Below are 15,525 nucleotides of genomic sequence, written 5' to 3' on the forward strand. Positions count from 1 at the left end.
AATGGCCGTGCACCCGTCGGAGCGGGACACCGATGGCATGCACTCCCATCATGCCTCTGTGGCACCCCTCGGGGTGGGCTCGATGGGGTGATGCAGCAGGGGAGCGATGGTGGCGCACCCGCCGGTGCTAGGCTCCGGCGGGAAGCACCACCTCCGCGCCTCCGTCGCACCACCTGCTTTCACGGCCCCGAACCCGGCTTCGCTCTGAGCAATTCCATGGTTGGGGCGCACCTTTTATAGACGCGGGAGGGAGGCACCGTGGCGCCTTTTCCTCGAACGCGGCGCAGTTTCCGCCGCCATGCTTACCGGATAACCGCGGCACACTTGGCGGCAAGCCGTCAACTCAGAAGCCTCGGAGTGCGCTGAACCCCTTGTGTTGCGGTCCTCCCTCGCCACAAGGCAGGTGTATGGTGCGACCCGTGGGCAGCTCACGGGCACCACAGTGTACAAGATTCCTCCCTTTCCTGCAGGTTAGACTCTTACCAGGTCTGGGGTGCTGCAAAAAATTTTGAAACTTACGAAAACAAGTAACGCAGGTAAATCAGATAAATCTCTCCTGCTTCCTAGCCCCCGGCACAAAGGGGTCGATGCCAAACTTGGATGCGAGCATTTCCCTTCCCAGGCGCAGCGACTGCACGGTGCATGCTGCGGGAGGCCGAGCAACTGCACGCCTAGTGATGCACGTTGCGGGAAGCCCGCCAACGGCACGACCAGTGATGCACGTTGCGGGAAACCTACCAACGGCATGGCTCGTGCCGGAACGATCCGGCAACGGGTTTTCGTTTCAGGGCCACTGCAACCCCTTGGTCACAACCAAGTATGGTAAGACACCTTTGTGCACTTAAAGCAGGAGGCAAGAGGGGGAAAACACGCGAATGAACAAGGCAAAACCAAAGCTTAGGGGTGAAACACTTATCTTTATTCACAATTAACTAGCGGTTTACACACGGGGGCTTCCCGGTTACACTAGTTCGAGTGGTATGCATAGGAGGCATCACCTGAGGGTCGGGCTCCGCCGCTTCACGGGTAGAACTTGCGCAAGTGTTCAATATTCCAGCTATTGGGCACCAGCAAGCCGTCTTCGGTTTCCAGGCGGACAACCCCCGGCCTGGTCACCTGCACTACCCGGAAGGGGCCCTCCCATTAGGGAGTCAACTTGTTCCCGGCCTTCGTTCCTTGTATCCGACGCAGGACAAGGTCTCCGTTCTCGAGCCCCCCGGGACGGACTCGTCTGTCGTGATAACGACGGAGTCCCTGCTGGTAGCGCGCGGCTCGCACAGCAGCCCGGCATCGAAGTTCTTCGATGAAGTTTAGATCGTCGACCCTTTGCTCGTGTTGGCTGGTGTCGCCGTACGCGCGTACTCGGGGAGATCCGTACTTGAGCTCGAGGGGCAGCACCGCTTCTGCCCCGTAGACAAGGGCGAAAGGAGTTTCGCCCGTTGCCCGACTAGGTGTGGTCCGGATGGACCACAGCACGAGCTGGAGTTCTTCGATCCAGTGCTTCCCGTGGCCCTTGAGCTTGTCAAAGGTTCTCGTCTTGAGCCCCCACAGAACCTCTGCGTTGGCTCGCTCTGCCTGTCCGTTGCTCCTCGGGTGAGCGACGGACACGAAGCGCAGCTTAGTGCCCATGTCTTCGCAGTAGGCCTGAAACGCCGCGCTCGTGAATTGCGTGCCGTTGTCGGTGATGATGCTGTTAGGAACACCAAACCGGCACACAATGCCCTTAAGGAACTTGATGGCCGCCTGGGCGGTCACCTTGCGCACTGGTTCCACCTCCACCCATTTGGAGAACTTGTCGATGGCCACAAACAAGTATTCGTAACCGCCAACCACCCTTGGTAGCTTGCCGACGATGTCCAGTCCGCAGACCGTGAACGGCCATGAGGACGGGATGACATGCAGGGCCTGGGCTGGTTGGTTGCTCTTCTTTGAGTGGAACTGGCACGCTTCGCACGTCCTCACCAGCCGTTCTGTGTCGGCCAGGGCCGTGGGCCAGTAGAAGCCATGCCAGAAAACTTTGCCGGCCAAAGCCCGGGAGGCCACATGGTGTGAACATGTGCCTCGATGTATGTCCTCCAACAGTGCACACCCTTCTTCCTGCAGCACGCAGATGAGTTTGACACCATTCGCACGCCTGCGGTAGATGCTGCCGTCTATCACAGTGTACATCTTGGCTTGTCGCGCTACACGCTCCGCGGCGACGTCATCCTCCGGGAGAGCCTCCCCTTTCAAATAGCGGCCGATCTCTTCCGCCCAGGGAGGAATTTCCCTGCCGACGCATGCCGCCATATCAGCGGCATGAACCCCTGCTGCTGCAGGGGTTCCTTCAGTTGCCAGAGGGGCGTCCCCGGCAGCCGGCTGGGGGGCGACTGAAGGAGCCAGTTGCTTCTGACAGAACACCCCCGCCGGAGGCTTCCGGCGCTCTGCTGCCATCTTGGCCAGCTCGTCAGCAGCGAAGTTGTCCCTCCGCTTGACGTGTTCAAAGCGCAAACCCTTGAACTTCCGTTTCAGCTTGCGGATCTCTTCCACGTACGACGCCATTTGAGGGCAATCGTAGTCCTTGTTCACCTGGTTGATCACAAGCTGGGAATCACCGCGAACAACTAGGCGCTTCATGTCGAGGGCGACCGCTGCCCGCAGCCCGGCAAAGCAAGCCTTCGTACTCCGCAGTGTTGTTGGTGGAGTTAGCGAAGTCGAGTTGGACGGCGAACCGCAGCTGGTCCCCTGTGGGTGACTCGATGACGACCCCGGCCCCCGCTCCCTGTAGACTGAACGCACCGTCGAAGTAGAGGACCCAGTGGCCCTCGTCCAGCTTGTCGGGAAGGCCGGTCTCCGACTCACTTTCTTCTACGCCTGTGGATGTCCACTCCGCGACGAAGTCCGCCAAGGCCGTGCTCTTGATGCTTTTAGAGTTGGCGAAGTGGAGGTCAAACTCCGACAGCTCCATCCTTCATTCGGCCACCCTCCCGGTGGCTTCACGGTTGGTGAGGGTCCGCTCGAGGCAGAACGCGGACACCACCGTGACGTGGTGCGCCTGGAAGTAGTGGCGCAGCTTGCGGGACGCAAGGAGAATCCCCAGAAGGAGCTTATGTACTAGCGGGTACCTTGTCCACGCGTCGCGCAGCACCGTACTAACGAAGTATACCGGGCGCTGCACCAACCGCTTCCGCGGCACCGGGGTTGCCGGCTCAGGGTCGGTCCCCGGGTTCGAGGCAGTTGCCGGGGGCCGCTCAGCCCCCTGCCCCGCCGCCCCAATCCCCGGGACGTCTTCCTCCCTCTCGGCAACCAGCACCGAGCTGACCACCTGGTCGGTCGCCGCTAAGTAGAGTAGCAACGGCTCGCCCAACTTGGGGGCGACGAGGATGGGCGGTGACCTCAGGTATTGCTTGAGTTCCTGGAGCGCCGCCTCGGCCTCGGCAGTCCAGTCGACTAGACCCTTCTTCTTCATTACCCGGAAGAAAGGCAGGGCACGCTTGCCCAGCCTGGAGATGAAGCATCCCAGTGCGGCAACGCAGCCGTTGAGGCGCTGGACATCTTTCACCTTGCGGGGGGGGCCTCCATCTTCTCGATGGCTTCTATTTTGGTCGGGTTAGCCTGTATCCCCCGGTGTGAAACCAAGAAACCCAGAAGCTGCCCGGAGTTGACACCGAAGGTGCACTTATCAGGGTTCAGCTTGAGCTTGATCCTACGGAGGTTATCAAATGTCTCTCGCAGGTCATCAATCAGCGAGTCCCTACGCTTCGATTTGATGACAATGTCATCCATGTAGGCCTCCGCGTTGCGGCCTAGCTAGGGCCCCAAACATTCTCGCAGGGCGTGCTTGAATGTGGAGCCTGCGTTCTTCAACCCGAAAGGCATGCATGTATAGCAATAGCAGCCAACCGAGATGATAAACGCTGTCTTTTTCACCGCCGTCTTGATTTGATGGTAGCCAAAGAAAGCATCCAGAAAACTCAACAGGTCACAACCAGCGGTAGAATCAATTATCTGGTCGATTCGGGGTACAGGGAAGGGATCCTTGGGGCATGCACGATTAAGATCGGTAAAATCTACGCACATGCGGAGCTTATTCCCTGCTTTGGGCACTACTACAGGGTTAGCCAGCCAAGTGGGGTACAAAACTTCCCTGATCGCCCCGGCAGCCCTGAGCTTGCCCACCTCTTGCTTGATGAAATCTTTCCGCTCTTGTGCCTGCCGCCGGATCTTCTTCTTGACAGGGTGCGCGTCCGGGCGCACCGCGAGCCGATGCTCAATCACCTCCCTGGGGACTCCGGGAAGGTCCGACGGTTCCCAGGCGAACACGTCGGCATTTTCCCGGAGGAAGGCGACGAGGGCGCTTTCCTATCCGGCGGTCAGGTTCGCACCGACGGTAACGGTGCGCTCCTTGTCGCCGGCTTGGAGGGGCAGCTTCTTCACTTTGGCGGCCTCCTCCCGGAACCCCCGCCCCTTGCCGGGGCGCGCGCTCGAGCCTGCGCCTCCTCCGGCTAGCCCTTGCGGGGTGGCGCGGGCCTTCTTCGTTGCCGGGGCGTCACCCGGCAAGGCCTTGTCCTCGACAACACCTTCGTCGCCGGCGTCAGCTGCAGCAGCGGCCGGGACGACCTCGCCAACGCACCAAGCTGCGTCTTTGAGATCGCACCCGATGGAGAGGACTCCGTAGACGGACGGTATCTTCATCACGCCGTAGGCGCAATGCGTACCCGCCATAAACTTGATCAGCGCCGGCCGACCAAGGATCACGTTGTAGGGCAACGGGGTATGCGCCACGTCGAACACTATGTGCACGGTCCTGAACGCTTCTCGGGACCCGAAGTTGACCGGCAGCGTGATGCGTCCTAGCGGGCGCACGATCCCGGGGTTCACCCCCCGGAACGATTCGGTGGGCTTCAGCTGCTCCATCGGCAGCTGGAGCTTTTCCACCAGCCTGGCGGACAGGAGGTTAAGCCCTGCTCCGTTGTCCACCAGCACCTTGGTCACCGTCATATTGCTAATGATCAGCGAGACGACGAAGGGTATTACCCCGGAACCCAACTGTCGCGCCGGGTGATCGTCGGCGCTGAAGGTGATCGGCACGTGCGACCACCTCAGCGGCTGTTGCGGCTCCGCATCCGACAACAACGCGCACACGTCGTGGGTGAGGTGCTTCACCGCGGCGTGGGATGGGAGAGCGTAAGCTCCCCCATGGATGCAGGCGACGCCACGAGGCTCCTGGAAGCCCGGCTCGTCGCCGCCGGAATAGTCGGACTCGCGCTGCTCCTCGGCGCGTGCCCTGTCACGCCCCCGAGGAGGGCGTTCGAGCGCAGCGAGGGGCTGGCGGCGCCCCCCTTGGGGTTCAACCCTGTCGGCATCACCGCAGGCCGGCCTCGGACCCGCTCTGGGGTCGTTCGGGCAATCTCGGGAGAGATGCCCGATGTCGCCACAATTGAAGCAGGCGCCGGCGGCGCGGCGCCCCTCGTGGCGCTGCTCCCGCCGCTGCTTGATCCCTTGCAGGACGCGGCAACTCTGCGCGTCGTGCGTGGAGTTTTTGTGGACAGGGCAGCGGGGCGCGTCGCCCTGCTTCCCGCCAGACTCTCCCCCCGGCGAGGCCTTCTTCGTGGGCCTCGCGGCAGGAGCCCCCGAGTCCGCAGCGAGGACTTGCTTCCCGCTGCGCTTACGGAAACCCTTCTTCTGCGAGCCCTCGCCAGGGCTCGCGGCAGCCTGGGCAGCGAGCTCGGGCGCTAGGCGCCCCTCCTCGACCATGGCGCACTTGTGCGCCAAGGCGTACAAGTCCTGCGTCGTCCGGATCCGATGTGTGCTCAGCTTCTCACGCATCTTGGGATCGCGGACGTTGATGGCGAAGGTGTTGATGATGGCGACCGCCTCCGCCTCCGGGATAGAATAGGAGATTGGAGAAGCGGTTGACGAAGGCTCACAACGTCTCTCCCGGTTTTTGCACGATGGTGTGCAGCTCTGCCATGGTCCCCGGGCGCTTATAGCCACCCCGGAACGTGCTCACGAACTGCTCACGCAGGTCTGCCCAGGTGGCGACGGATCCGGCGGGCAGGTTGAGCAACCAGGTTCGCGCTGCTCCCTTCAGGACCATCGGGAACCAGTTCGCCCTGACCTTGTCATCGGCGCCGATGGCAAATGCATGCCCAGCGTATAGGTCAGGAGAAAATCTTTGGGTTTAGCGGTCCCGTCATACGTACTGAGCGCAGGCGCTCGGAACTTACGGGGCCACACCACCCGCCGTAGCTCGTGCGTGAATGCGGTGCAGCCGTCTTCTGGGCCCAGGGGAACGTCTTGTAACATCCCAAAATTTCAAACCTTTACATGTGCATTGCATCCATGAGCATCATGCCACAATTGCATGTTTGAATTCAAATTTTGAATCACAAAAGGCTTTAAGAGAGTTTGGTTACATCCCTGTAACCTTTGGATTTTCAAACCAATAGGGTTGATGTATAAAAAGGGTTTAATGCATATGTAAGCTATCCCATAATTTTTGGTTAATTAATTGGAGTTGAAAAGGTATTTTATTCAAACAGATATATAGCCCTAAAGTCATTTATAGGGCAAATGTATTTTTATATATTTTATTTTGAAGAGAAACTACTTCCAAAAGTTGTATCATGGTAGAACATGATTTTACAAATTTTCTGGAATTTATTTGGACCAATTTGGAGTTCAAACACAAAAGATATCAAAGAAATGAGAAAAACAGAAAAAAAGAAAAGGCCTAAAAGAAAAAAAAAAGGGGGTAAACCGGACCGGCCCGGCCAAAATGGGCCGAACCGGCCCAGTCTGACCGCGCCCGACCGGTCCCGACCGCCCGGTCCGCGCGCGCGCGCCCGCAGTCGCTGACAGGTGGGGTCCACCTGTCAGCTGCGTCTTCCCCGAAGGAAAGCGCCGCCGGTCACGCGCGCGATTTCCGGCCGCCGTCCCCGCGCGCCCGCCGCCGCAATCCGCTCCTCCGGCCTTCCATTTTCATGCCCGAGCACTCCTTTATAACCCCCGCGACCTCCTCTCTCTTTCCCCCTTGTTTCCTCATCCGATCGCGCCGCCGGGCTGCCCCGATTTCTCGCCGGAGCCGTGCCCGCGCCGACGCCCATCTTCGTCCTCGGCGCCGTCCCCGACCGTCCCCGACCGCGCCCCGTCTCCGCCGTGCCGCGCCGCGCCTCCCCGTGCCTTCACCGTCGCGCCCACGTCGCCGGAGCGTCCCCGCGCCGCCGCGCCCGTGCCCGCGCCGCCCGCTCGTCCCGTCCTAGGCGCCGACCCGCGCCGCCCAAGCCCACGCCGACCGCGGCCCCGTCTCCGCCGTGCCGCGCCGCCCGGTAAACCCTAGAACCCCCCTCGTCCGTCCGATCTAGATCGATGGCTAGGATTAGATCATTTATAAACCGAACCGGTACCGTCCAATAATAATGCGCCACGTGGCACCCGGTTTTTATAAAATAAAAATGTAATTTTAATCCCCCGGAATTAATAAAAGGCACTTTTGCAGATAGGCCCCTGTAACTTCAAATGATCATAACTTTAAATCTGTTTGGCCAAATTTAATGATCCACACCTTTTTGGAGTCCTTAGAAAGTGTAGAATCTTTTGGCACTGTCCAAATTTAAATTTGAATATTTTAATCACATTCAAATTACAGATTAGGGTTCATACCATTTAAATCATAACTAATTATTTAGAAGTACTTTTTGAATGAAACCAGTGCCCAAAATTTTGTTTTAATGTCCTCTGTCCAATGGGACAGAGAAATAAATGTTTTGAATTAATCTATTTGGCTGATGCTAATAAAACCTCATTTTAGGGTTTAAACCCTAGGCTTTGCAATTCATTTAAAAACCCTAATTGCATGTGCCTAATTATCAATGCCTTGGACCAGTAGATCACCCAAATAAAACCAACCCACCCATGTCATATGTTTTGCATCGCATCATGGCATACATATTCTTTTGTCATGTTTGTATTATGTGTTTATGTGTGTGTATATGTTTGTTGATTGTATAGTAGTCTCGGAGAGCGAACCTTGCGATTGTGACGAGTGTTTGAACTCCAACTACTATCAAGGCAAGTTCACTTTGACCATCATCCTATTACTTTATTATGCACTAGTTTTTATTAGTTGCATTGTTAGGATTATTATTGTATCTATGCTATGCTATGATTCTCCTAGTAGCATAGGACACCCTTGCCATTTCCTAACCACCGATTGCCATCGTAGTAGTAAATTGCTATGCTATGATAATAAACGAGGGCGGTATTATTACAATGTGATACTATTGAATTACAATATGATTTTCCTAGTTTATGGCAAAACAAGTAATTCAATGAATCGTCCTGGGTGGGCTGCTTTGAGTTTTCGGATGTCGTGACGTTAGGTCCATTTCTATGGGGCCCGCTGAGTCGTCTCTCCGTGTGATTCGGGAGCGTCCATGGTCGTCTCCCCGTGCGATTCGGGGAGCGCCTGCGTCACAATGTGGGATGCCACCCGGGGTAACCAGAGACTGGACTAGTTTCCTGTTTAGTAGCTTCCAGTACAACCACATGGTATTATGGGCTCTGCCAGGATGGATGTAAGAAATATGAACCTGGATCCGAGGTGACATCGGTATGTAGCAGTGTAGGTTGGAACGCGTCCCTCAGGTGGTTTGGGGGAATATGTTCTGAAAATTCCTGTAATCGATGCCGTTGCTACTCTACCCTGAGGACAGCAAGGGATTAACACGTCGATTTCTTGTGGGTAAAGTGTACCTCCTCTCGAGAGTGTCAAACTAAGTACTTAGCCGTGTCCCCGGTTACGGACAATTATGAGCAACTAGACATCGGAGCTGTAAGGAAAGTCTCACTCATTCCAATTTCTTAATAAAATGAATGTTTTGAACTGGGTAGGAGCATTGATGTTTCTACTCAATGTGCCTAGGTTAATAGGAGCATGGGTGTTTCTACCCCGTGTCCAATAGAATTCAAAACTATCTGTCTAAAAATGATAGGATTTGAATAATGATGCTTTTATGCAAAATAGCCAAACCCCACTTAGCCAAACTATGCATGTACTTGGTAGGTCCTTTATAACTCTAGTGAGCTTGCCAATACATTCAAATGTATTGACCACGTAGTGGCTGCAATTAACAATGCAGGTGGATCCGACGATGAGTGAGGTTCGTCGTTTTGTCATGGGTCATGTGCTTACATTCCAACATGCTCTCTCCTCTGGGAGTAGATGAGGCCCTTTTACTCTACTTTTCCGCTGCAGCTTCATGATACATTGTTGACATGGTTTTGAACATTATTTGTTTATGCTGGCCTAAGAGGTCATGCAAGTTTGTAAGTACATTTTAAGTTCGGGATGATACGATGTAATAAAGTACTTTTGACCTTTGTATCTTGGTATTACATCTTGAACTGTGTGTGCTAGTGAGTCGATCCAGGGACTAGCACAAGTAAGCACAGAGATCGAACCCTTTGTGAAGGGGGATCGCTTCAGATGGTATCAGAGCAAAGTGTTGCCTGTAGGAACGTGACCCTAGTTTGGATTAAGATAAGACAAGACCAAAGACCAAACCTTAGGAATAGTTCTCATCCCTTTCGGTTCTATATCTATATACATACAATTTATTCCTTATCCCTATTCATCTAAATCTTTGCATTTATAACTTACATATGCATGACATGTTTATTGTTTTATTCCACATATACATCGAATACTATGTTTATTACCACATATGCATGCTTAATATATTTTACCACAGATGCATATTCGATTTTTACACCATACACCACTATAATCATGTTGCCATGTTGTTCACATGTTAGTATGCATCCAATTTTATATTTACATTTCCACCCTGGATATTAATGTTATCACTTGATTCCCACTCTACCACTTTTATTTTATTTTTACTTACATTCGACCATTTGATCATGTCACTGATACTCCCTTATCTCCTTCTTTATTTTCTATAGATGGGAAGCCCAACACCGTTCGGCAATGTACCGCCGTTCACCCGCGTCTACTATCCTTCCACGGACGACGACCAGCTGTTCAGTGCCCTTTGGCGGCACTGTGTGCTTTCCTCGACCTGCCACCACCCAGGTTCAGAGGCCGAGTTGAGACCGCCGCACCCGAGGGATGGCAGCCACGGTGGGAGATCGAGGCGAAGATCCGCGGGCGTGAGATCGCGCCAGCTACACCGGATATCACCTTCATCAGCCGCTACCCCACATTCGAGCAGGGCCTTCAGTTCGCCATGCAGTGCGCCTTCGCACAGGTGTGCCGGGACTATCGGCACGAGTTCCCCGAGGATTCCCCCTTCCTCCTCTTTGGAAGGCGGAACCATGCATGCTCGGCGGTGGCTACGACCAACGACGAGGATGCGACCCCAGTGACGACCCACTTCGAGAACATGGAGATAAACACCGTGGACTTGGAGTCTTGTCTCGAGCACGAGATGACCAGGGCCGGCCTCGCCGAGGAGCAGGTTGGTAACCTGATGGGAGAGAAGACCCAGTGGCTGGAGGACAAGGCCGTGTTGGAGAACACTGTCCTCAATATGGGAGACGCCATCGAGCAGCTGCAGTACGAGAGGGACCAGGCTCGCTACTACTGCGAGCAGTTCCAGGCGTTCATCGCAGCAGCAGCCGCAGCAGCACCAGCTGCCGCACCGACGCCAGACCAGGTCCCACCTCCACCACAGGATCAGGACATGGAGCCTCAGGAGGAGGAGCCGACTGAGGAGGAGGAGCCCCAGGAGGTCCACGAGATGGACACCCCTGCTACAAACACCCGCTCCAAGATGAAGGCGAACGGGACCACACCGACAGCCACACTCCCTTAGATCCATTGATGCCTACCAGACTTTATCTTTTCTTCTAGCTATCGGTAGTGCGAGTTAGTCATTGACCATACAATCTATGTGTATGGCAATGTAGGTCGATTGCTTTCTCCTCGTACTCTTTTCTTTATGGGCAATGCCCCACCATAAACAAGTGTGTTTTGTTATGATTTTTCAAAACCTTTTATGTTGATGAGTGTATGATTGATATATGCTTGAGTTACTACCTGGTTTTGAGGGTTTAGTTATCCTTAGCTCTATTCTATCTGTTTTCCTCATCTATGCTACCCTAAACAGATGCCTCCGAGACGCCGGAACCCCGCCAACAACGCTGAGGCTAACAATGCCGAAGCTGACGGAAACGCTGCCACCATGCAACAGTTATTGGCCGCTCAGACCCAATTCTTCCAGATGATCACCCAGCAATTGGCCAACAACAATGCCAACCACCAGCAGAACCACAACAACCAGCAACACCACCCACCCCAAGTGGATATGCTGACCAGGTTCCTACGTTTGCGCCCGCCCACTTTTTCCAGCTCCACTGAGCCTATTATGGCTGACGATTGGCTCCGGTCAGTCAACAAGAACTTGGTCACCATCAACTGCACTGACGAAGAGAAAGTGCGATTCGCAGCTCATTTGCTAGAAGGACCCGCAGCGTCATGGTGGGAAAATTTTCAGATCACCACTCCCATCGAGGATGTCACCTGGGACATGTTCCAGGAAGCCTTCCGCACCGCCCACATCTCTGCGGGAGTGCTCAGCCTGAAGAAGAAGGAGTTCCACAGGCTACGACAAGGAAGCCGCTCTGTGTCAGAGTACATAGAAGTATTCAACCAGCTGTCCCGCTATGCACCGGACGATGTGAACACCGACGCCAAGCGCAGAGAGAAGTTCTTGGATGGTCTGAACGACGAGCTGTCAGTTCAACTTGCTATTGCTTACACCCCGACCTACCAATCCTTGATCGACAAGGCCATTATTTTGGAAAGCAAGCTCACTCAAATGGAGAGCCGCAAGAAAAGACTTCACCAAGGGGGCTCTCTCACTGGACCGCACCAGAAGCAGCGCACCTCCTATGACGGAAGTGGCAGTTCCTCCTTGAGCAGGAACGGGAACCAGAGCAACCACCGTAGTGGAGGTAATAGTCACCACCACCGCCAGGGAAGCCAAGGACACCACCATCATGGTGGCAATGTGAACCGGCACCATCCACAGCACCAGCCTCAGCAACAGCACCAGTTCGCTCGCCCAAGGCCCATCAATGGCAACGGGAACGGCAGGAACAACGGCAATGGCCAGAGCAACAATGGTCAGAACCACAATGCCAATAAGGACATGAGCAAGGTGGAGTGCTACAAGTGTCACAAGATGGGACACTATGCCACCAACTGCCCGGACAACCAGGATGGCACTGGGAACAAGCCCAATCCATTCCAGAAGGGCCACGTGAATCACGTGGATGTGGAAGAGATCACCGAGGAACCAGGTATCATACTTGGCACCTTCCACATTAATGCTTATGAAGTATTAGTTCTATTTGACACTGGAGCATCACATTCATTCATTTCAAGAGTATTGGTAGAAAGAGGCAAATTACCCTCTGAGACCATGAGTAGACCTATGAAAGTAAACTCACCGGGTGGAATAATGCTAGCAACCCGACACTGTCGCCAGCTACCCCTAAGTATTGGGAGACACATTTTTCCCTCTGATCTCATAGTTATAGATTCCCGAGGACTGGACCTAATCCTGGGGATGGACTGGTTGACCATATATGAAGGATTAGTAGACTGTGCCCAGAGAACTGTCACACTCACTACCCCAGACAAGAGACGCATCCGGTACAAGTCAACCCACGAGCTTAAGAAACCTAAGGTTAATGCTCTTAAGGGGGTTAGCATGGACGATGTACCAATAGTGAAGGAATACCCAGACGTGTTTCCAGAGGAATTACCAGGCATGCCACCGGACCGTGATGTGGAGTTCCTTATTGAGTTAATGCCAGTGAAGCGATCCCCCTTCACAAGGGTTCGATCTCTGTGCTTACTTGTGCTAGTCCCTGGATCGACTCACTAGCACACACAGTTCAAGATGTAATACCAAGATACAAAGGTCAAATGTACTTTATTACATCGTATCATCCAGAACTTAAATTGTACTTACAAACTTGCATGACCTCTTGGGCCAGCATAAACAAATAATGTTCAAAACCATGACAACAATGTATCATGAAGCTGCAGCGGAAAAGTAGAGTAAAAGGGCCTCATCTACTCCCAGAGGAGAGAGCATGTTGGAATGTAAGCACATGACCCATGACAAAACGACGAACCTCACTCATCGTCGGATCCACCTGCATTATTAATTGCGGCCACTACGTGGTCAATACATTTGAATGTATTGGCAAGCTCACCAGAGTTATAAATGACCTACCAAGTACATGCATAGTTTGGCTAAGTGGGGTTTGGCTATTTTGCATAAAAGCATCATTATTCAAATCCTATCGTTTTTAGACAAATAGTTTTGAATTCTATTGGACACGGGGTAGAAACACCCATGCTCCTATTAACCTAGGCACATTGAGTAGAAACATCAATGCTCCTACCCAGTTCAAACCATTCATTTTATTCAGAAATTGGAATGAGTGAGACTTTCCTTACAGCTCCGATATCCAGTTGCTCATAATTGTCCGTAACCGGGGACACGGCTAAGTACTTAGTTTGACATTCTCGAGAGGTGGTACACTTTACCCACAAGAAATCGACGTGTTAATCCCTTGCTGTCCTCCAGGTGGAGTAGCAACGGCATCGATTACAGGAATTTTCAGAACATATTCCCCCAAACCACCTGAGGGACGCGCCCCCACCTACACTGCTACATACCGATGTCACCTCGGATCCGGGTTCATATTTCTTACATCCATCCTGGCAGAGCCCATAATACCATGTGGTTGTACTGGAAGCTACTAAACAGGAAACTAGTCCAGTCTCTGGTTATCCCGGGTGGCATCCCACATTGTGACGCAGGCGCTCCCCGAATCGCACGGAGAGACGACCATGGACGCTCCCGAATCACACGGAGAGACGACTCAGCGGGCCCCATAGAAATGGACCCAACGTCACGACATCCGAAAACTCAAAGCAGCCCACCCAGGACGGTTCATTGAATTACTTGTTTTGCCATACACTAGGAAAATCATATTGTAATTCAACAGTATCACATTGTAATAATACCACCCTCGTATATTATCATAGCATAGCATTTTACTACTACGATGGCAATTGGTGGTAAGGTCATGACAAAGGGTATCATATACTACTAGGACAGATCATAACTAGCATAGATACAATAATAATCCTGACAATGCAACTAATAAAATCTAGTGCATAATAAAATAATAGGATGATGGTCAAAGTGAACTTGCCTTGATAGTAGTTGGAGTTCAAACACTCGTCACAATCGCAAGGTTCGCTCTCCGAGACTACTATACAATCAACAAACATATACACACACATAAACACATAATACAAACATGACAAAAGAATATGTATGCCATGATGCGATGCAAATCATGTGACATGAGTGGGTTGGTTTTATTTGGGTGATCTATTGATCCAAAGCATTGATAATTAAGCACATGCGATTAGGGTTTCTAAACAAAGCAAAAGCTAGGGTTTAAATCCTAAAATGAGGTTTTATTAGCATCAGCCAAATAGATTAATTCAAACATTTATTTCTCTGTCCCATTGGACAGAGGACATTAAAACAAAATTTTGGGCACTGGTTTCATTCAAAAAGGACTTCTAAATAATTAGTTATGATTTAAATGGTATGAACCCTAATCTGTAATTTGAATGTGATTCAAAAGTTCAAATTTGAAAATGTACAGTGCCAAAAGATTCTAAATTTCCTAAGGATTCCAAAAAGGTGTGGATCATTAAATTTGACCAAACAGATTAAAAGATATGATCATTTGAAGTTACAGGGGCTTTTCTGCAAAAGTGCCATTTATTAAATCCGGGGGATTAAAATTAGATTTTGATTTCTATTTTACCGTGCCACGTGTCAGAATTGAATAGGTGCGTACCGGTTCGATTAAAATAAAACCTAGGATCTAATCTGGACCGTGGGATCACAATCGGACGGTCGGGGCGGGCTAGGGTTTCACCTGCGGCGGCGGCGGTCGCCGGAGACGAGGGAGACGGCGGCGCGGCACGGGCGGGCGGCGGGCGGCTCCTCCGGTGAAGCGGACGGCGCGGCGCGGCACGGCAGACTCGGTGACGGGGTCGGCGGCGCTCGGGGACGGTGGACTCCTCGCCTAGGACGGCGCGAGCGAGCGGTGGCGCCACGGGAGCTCCGGCGAGGACGGGCGGGCGGCGTCCGGCGGCTATAGTGCACAAAGCGAGGAACCAGCCGCGTCAAAAGAAGCGCAAAGGGGAGGGGAGAAGGAGCAAGTGCGCGGGGTCGCCTCACACCTTGTGGTTAGCCGGCGGTGACCTCGGAAAGGCGGCGGCGCGAGCTAGGGTTTCGGGGGAAAATCCGGCAGCGTGGTCGCGAAATCAAGCGGGGGAGTAGGGGGAAAAAGGAGAGGGGAGCTCGCCTTTTATGGTGACGCGCTCGGGCTGTCGCGGGGAGCACGGGGACGGCGGATCCCGGTAATGGCGGCGGCGCGGATCACGCGCGTGACCGGCGGGGGTTTCCCCGG

This window comes from Brachypodium distachyon, chromosome 1 (genome assembly GCF_000005505.3).
Source record: "Brachypodium distachyon strain Bd21 chromosome 1, Brachypodium_distachyon_v3.0, whole genome shotgun sequence".
NCBI classification, from domain to species: Eukaryota; Viridiplantae; Streptophyta; class Magnoliopsida; order Poales; family Poaceae; genus Brachypodium; species Brachypodium distachyon.